This window comes from Dipodomys merriami, unplaced genomic scaffold, assembly GCF_024711535.1.
Source record: "Dipodomys merriami isolate MVZ:Mamm:240054 unplaced genomic scaffold, mDipMer1.0.p SCAF_10, whole genome shotgun sequence".
Lineage (NCBI taxonomy): Eukaryota > Metazoa > Chordata > Mammalia > Rodentia > Heteromyidae > Dipodomys > Dipodomys merriami.
This window is the reverse complement of record NW_027202271.1, coordinates 18,687,378-18,694,071: the sequence shown is the minus strand read 5'-3', so window position 1 is coordinate 18,694,071 and position 6,694 is coordinate 18,687,378. Positions and strand designations below refer to the sequence as shown.

General features: G+C 37.9%; 1 long non-coding RNA gene across 1 annotated transcript; it reads left to right on the top strand.

The window, feature by feature from the left end:
* Positions 1 to 296: 296 nt before the first annotated feature.
* Positions 297 to 3,998, top strand: LOC138837232 (uncharacterized). Its single transcript, XR_011375272.1, has 4 exons — positions 297 to 388; positions 2,406 to 2,459; positions 2,727 to 2,783; positions 3,837 to 3,998. It is a non-coding gene; the product is annotated as an uncharacterized lncRNA (long non-coding RNA).
* Positions 3,999 to 6,694: the final 2,696 nt, after the last annotated feature.

The following is a 6,694-nucleotide window of genomic DNA, read 5'->3' as shown; positions in this document are numbered from 1 at the left end:
GATTGTAACATTGAAGCTAAAAGTCCAGAGTAAGAGGTAGTGGGGGGATTTTTGCCATCGAACACAAACATCCTTGAACTTAAATCTGTATAATCAGGATCAAGGAAGAGAACTCATGACCTTTTCAAAGGGCTTCTGGTTTTAATCTACTTTCTTCTGTTGACACTGACCTAACTTCTCCAGGAATTACTCATCCAGATACTTAGCTGGAAATTTCTGATTGGTGCACTCAACATATATAATCTAAGTTCAGAGTCCTGGTGTCAGTAGCTTGTCTTATCCTGGTACCAGAGTTACTTTCACTGTGATTCAAAATTTCAACTCAGAACCATGAAGTTCTTGGCATTCCTTGTAATACTGGGTGTTGCTGCTATCCTGGTTTCTTCTGGTAAGTAAAAGAATGTGCAAATACTTATTGTGTGAGGCAGTGACTTTGAGATTTTCATGAAGCTGTACCTTCCTGACCTCTTGTTCACAGCCTAGATCCATCTCCCTTCCAGTTTTAAGCTCTCATGACACTGGGTTCTGTTTTCTGAATTCAGGCAGATGTTTTCTCTGTATGAATCACACAGTCTAGTACCAATTATTGTTATTATAAGGCCTTTTCTTTCATTATAATCTTTAATTAACTGTCATAGGAGTTGCTATTTAAGAGTGAACACAATATATCTTAATCAATGTCACTTCTTTCAACATTCGCACCTAGCCTTCCCCTACCCACACTTTCCTTTACTTTTCTCAACTTTATAGAATATGGATCCAACTCTTGTCTGCATTTCTCCCTCCTTTCCACTTCACTCATGTTTTCCCCTATATGTGGAAGCTAGATTTAGCTTACAAAGTCATAAGTAAATGGCTTCGATGCTATGCAATTATATACAAACACAACTAATGAAATACAGTAGATTCACAGGAGATCTCAAACTGGACAGTTCCTCAGAAACACAAGTCAAAGTTCAGCAAAATAAAACACTAAGAAGTTAATACTCAGAAGGGATGAATTCGGGTCAATGGGAAAGGGGAAACCAATGAAGAGGAGGAAAAATGTCTAGAAGGTAATCAGTGGCTTATTTCAAGAAGTGTAAGAGGACAATGTTGTCTTGTTTAGGTAGAATTTGTCTTCAGTCTGACCTCTCAGGGACACTGCTTTTAAGAATAAAAATGACCATTACTACTCACAGTTAATCTTCCATCTCAAATGTTTTCTTCTTTTTTTTAATCTTTAAAAGAATGTCAACAGAGACTACATCAGACACCATAGTTACTGGAAACCTGTCCTGCCATTCGACTTCTTTTCTAAGGCCATTTCATTCCCAGTCTCCTTCCTGACAGCTTCCATGTGCATATTTTAATTTATATAGGATTCTAAGAAAACCCAGGGAAAGATGCATTCCTGATAATCTAGTTCACTTTGAAGCTAGGTAATCTCCACTTCCTTACATATTGTTATAAATTCTAGAAGCAAGCCTCTCTCACAGAGTTATCAGATCCATAGTTATTATTCCTCTTTCCTTAGCCAAAGGTTCAAGGCTGTGAGGCCAGACATGAGGGATTGAGTGTGTTTTGTTTTGCTTTATTGTTTGTGTCACTCCTGGGGCTTGAACTGGGGCCTGACTGCTGTCCCAGAGCTTTTGTGATCATGCACTCAATCACTTGAACCACAGATCCACCTCTGGCCTTCATGGTAGTTAATTAGACAGAAGAGTTTCATAGAATTTCCTGTCAAGGCCTCACTTTGATCCTTGATCTCAGATCTCAGCCACCTGAGTAGATAGAATTGCAAGTAAGAACCTCCAGTGCCCTGTTTAGGGTTATTGTTGATATATATATGCATATATATATGCATATATATATATATATATCTTTGAATAATTTGAAGAAAGAATTTCCTGGCTAATGTCAAATGTAAAGCAACTTTTACTGGTTTAAATTAAGATGAAATGGATTCTATAGTTGTAATTTAAGAAGGATTACAGGATGCTGTAATCATGAAGACAGTGATGCCTAAGGTGTGCTGCTACACCACGGGCATTTGTCAATGTTCACTTCCAATCTCTGAGTTGACAAGCAAGACTGTCCACTGTACCTTCCCATATTCCTTCTTGGAAACAGTTTTTCATGGAAGAGAAAATAGGAGGATTTGAACATTGTACTATCTCCACAGTCAATGTCAATGTCCAAGGAGAGAGGTTTCCATGTATTTGTCTCTCAACAAATAACATGGCACAAAGAATGGGGAATGATGGGCATTTATAGGAAGGTCAAAGATGTGAGTCACTAAACAACGGGAATGCAGAGATGAGTTTATAACAAAACAATTGTGTGCAATACTGAGCGGGACACATGTTATTATCTGAAGGAGAGAGAATGCTGTACCTTACAGAAATATTTCAAATCTTCCTCAGATGAGTCCACCACAGGTGATCCTACTGAGGATGCTTCTTATACCGACATATATGGTAAGAAGATTGCCTATCTTCTCTGTCAATGTCACTGCCCAAGGAGGGAGGTTTCAACATATTTGTCTCTCAACAAATACATGTGACAAAAAGAATGGGGAATGATGGATTTTATAAGAAGGTCAAAGATGTGAGTCACTAAACAACGGGAATGCATAGTTAATTTTATAACAAAATAATGTGTGTCCAATACTGAGTGGGACACATGTTATTATCTGAAGGAGAGAGGATGCTGTACCTGACAGAAATATTTCAAATCTTCCTCAGATGAGTCCACCAAAGATGACCCTTCTGAGGATGCTTCTTATACCCAAGACATATATGGTAAGAAGATTGCCTATCTTCTCTGTCAATGTCACTGCCCAAGGAAGGAGGCTTCAACATATTTGTCTCTCAACAACTACATGTGACAAAAAGAATGGGGAATGATGGATGTTTATAGGAAGGTCAAAAATGTGAGTCACTAAAAAACGGGAATGCAGAGATGATTTCATAACAAAATAATGTGTGTCCAATAATGAGTGGGACACATGTTATTATCTGAGGAAGAGAGGAAGCTGTACCTGACAGGAATATTTCAAATCTTCCTCAGATGAGCCAATCACAGATTACTCTCCCGTAACTGCTTCTTATTTCCCAGATATATCGATACACACACACACACACACACACACACACACACACACACACACACACACACACACACACACACACACACACACACACACACACACACATATATAGTGAGAAGATTTCCTTTACATGAGGCTTTGTTTTATGTCAATCTTCATACTTAGACCTTCTCCCATTTTTCCTGCCTCAGGAAATGCTATGGGGAAGAAAGTGTAGCAGAAATAAACGTTTCCTTTCTTCCTATGGCTCCCTTAACTCCTTCTGTTCTGATTCAAGTTAATATACTAATTTCCAAGGAGCCAAGAAGTTGAAGTTGATTGATTGTTAATTTACACTGTATCCTTGCTGTAATAATGGCATTTGACAAAGGTTAACCTTGGAAGAAATTGTTAGAAGGATAACACTTCTCCATCTTGCATGCAAGATGGAGAAATTAAAACAGGGTTTTAATTTAAAACCCTGTTATCGCTGGGAATCATTAAGGAAATACAAAAGTTTTGATAATGAGACTTCTGCAGGTAGACTCCTCTGTGAGCTATTCAGGACAACTTTGGGAAATTGGAACTTCATCAGCACTGAAGTCCATTTTCCAATGCTGCATTCATCTCTGCTTTCCTTTCAAGGTGACTCCTGTAAACTAAATAGCATTTTGTGTTTGCTAGTCTACATTCATATTCCAAGATTCTGAGAACACAGACTTCATGCTTATTAATAACCTCTATACATTGTTTTATTTATTTTCAGGATATGTTAAAAATATATATACCAAATATGGGTAGCTCTGTGGGAGCCAAAATGAAAACATTTTCATCATCAAGATTTGTTCTTCAGGACTGGACCTGAACTTACTTTCATTTGATTTGATTCAACCAACCCCCACCCCTGCACTTGTAGCTTCTAATCTCTAATCACATTAATCTGCTTTCAAATAAATAGTTATTGTGGGTTTCATCATACATGTTTTTCTTTATTATGAATTACTGGACTTTACGTTGCTTAGACAATCCATTCTACACAAAGACTTGTATTTAAACACCTCTGCAGTTTTTGGTTAACAGGACTTTACATTTGCTTGCTTTGGTTTTAGACATCACACCATAGCCCTGTCCTTTCTTTTTTGTTGTAAATTGTAAAGATTCTGTACAGAGGGGTTACAGTTACATGAGTAACAGAATGAGTGCATACCTTGTCACACATTGTTACCCTTTCCCTTGTTGTCCTCCCACTATCCCTTCCCTCCCTACCTGCGTTACTCTTCCCCCACCACCACCCAAAGATGTAAAGTTCATTTCCAATATACTGTCTTGTGGGTATCATTGTTGCAAGGAGCCATCCTGTGTCCTTGTTTCCCCCTTGTTGTTGTTGTTCCACTATGCTTTCCCTCCCCACCTCCCACACTCCTACCCACCTCTCCTACCCAACCCCTGCCCAAAGTTGTAAAGTTAATTTCCATTTACTGTCCTGTGGGTATCTGTGTTTGAATAGGTTATCCTATGTTTCATTATTCCCCTTCCCCTCCTCAGATTAGAAAAATGTATATACAAGATGCAGGGTACCAAAATCAAGTACAGTGACAACAGTGGATATGTCCTAGGGGAACAAACACACAAAGGAAACAACAACAACAACAAAAATCACATAGTACATTTAAACTGATAATAATAAATACAGAACACTTGTGTCCATATCTTGGGGTTCAGTTCAATTAGAATCATCATATATGATCATATGTACAGGGCTTTAAGCTTTTCAGCTGATCTGATAAGCTTATCCTATATGTATACAAACAGGATTCATGACAGGGATGCAAAACTGGTTCATTATATGCAAATCAATTAATATAATTCATTACATAAACAAGAATCATGATAAGAACCACATGACTATGTCAATAGAAGCAGAAAATGAATTTGACAAGATCCAACACCACTTTATGAAGCTAGGAATCCAGGAAACATTTCTCAATACAATAAAGGTTATGTATGACAAACCTACAGCCAGCATTATACTTAATGGTGAAAAGCTAAAGCCATTTCCTCTAAACTCAGAAACAAGACAAGGATGTCCACTCTCTCCACGCCTCTTTAACTTGCTATTAGAATGCCTAGCTAAAGCAATAGGACAAGATACAAACATAAATTGGATCCAAATAGGGAAAGATGAAGTCAAACACTCCCTCTTTGCAGATGACATGATCTTGTTTTTAAAGAACTCCATGGACTCCACTCCCATGTTACTGAAGCTGATCTGAAATGTTGGCAAAGTAGCAGGACACAAAATTAACCCTCAAAAATCAATGGCTTTTCTGTATGCCACTAATGAGAAGAGCACAGCTGAAATCAGGAAAGCAACTCCTTTTGGAATATACCCACAAAAGATAAAATACCTAGGAATTAACTAAAGAAGTGAAGAAAAAAAACAACATCTAGTGTTCAGACAGAGCAGACAATTAGGAGCCAGGCTGCACTTCTGAGGTCCACAGGCACAGGACCAGCAACAAATATGGGGCTTTAATCTTCTGAATTTTTCAGATTTTCATGATGCTGACTTGAGCAAAAAATGCAGGTAAATAGTTGACATAGAGATCTGTAATGATGTAGCTCATTCCTGTGGTGGCACAAGTTCCTTGCGAAGACACTGCCTCACAATTGTATTTCGTTGCTGCTCTTTTTTTTTCAGAGTGGCAGAGAAAGCCATCTCTTTCTCCACCTGATGCACCAACAATTCTGTCCAGTGCAATCAGTGAGAATTGTCACTCAAAGGAGAAACCAGTATTCAGTGTTATTTCAAGATGATGACAGAGTCCTTCCAACTTGGGTTTGGCACTAAAGAAATCATTTTTGTCAACATGAAAATCATTACAGTCTTTAAATAAGAGAATTGATGACAAACCTTTTGAAGGTAGAGAATTCTCTCCTACTCCATCTTTAGCTTAGAGATATTAAGAATTGCAACTTGGAAACTTGGTTGGTTCTAACACTGAAGTTATATTGAGTTTGGTATTGTTTCCTGTTGTTTTGCCACAAAGGAAAGTGGTTTTAAACATAGAGCAGGGACGCACCTAAAATGCCACAAGACATATAAGTTCCCTGTTTCTTCTCCTTTCCTTAGAATGCTCTAGGCTATCAATCATCAGGTGTGAGTTTATAGTTCCATTGCTTCTATTTTCTTAATGTATTTTTATTGTTGTTGTAAAGGTGCTGTACAGAGGGCTTGCAGTTATATCAGTCAGATAAAGGGGTACATTTCTTTTGGACAATGTCACACCTTCCCTCACTCTCTCCCAGGTTTTTCCTCCCAACCTCACCACAAGTTATAGAGTTCATTTCCACCATACTTTTTACTGAATGCTACTGCCATCATTTCTGTGACCCTCTCCTTACCCTCAAAGACAAATAAATAAAAAACAAAACAAAAGGAAAAAGCCAATAGTCATTGTCCCATATGTGTAATCCTAGCTACTTTAGGATTTGCCATTCCACTTCAACCTTCTATGATTCATCATTATTTGTTTTGTTCTTCCACTTCCAATTTCCTAACTTGTAAGATTTTTCTTTCTTTTTCTCTCACTCTCCCCTTCTCCATTCTCTCCACATTATACT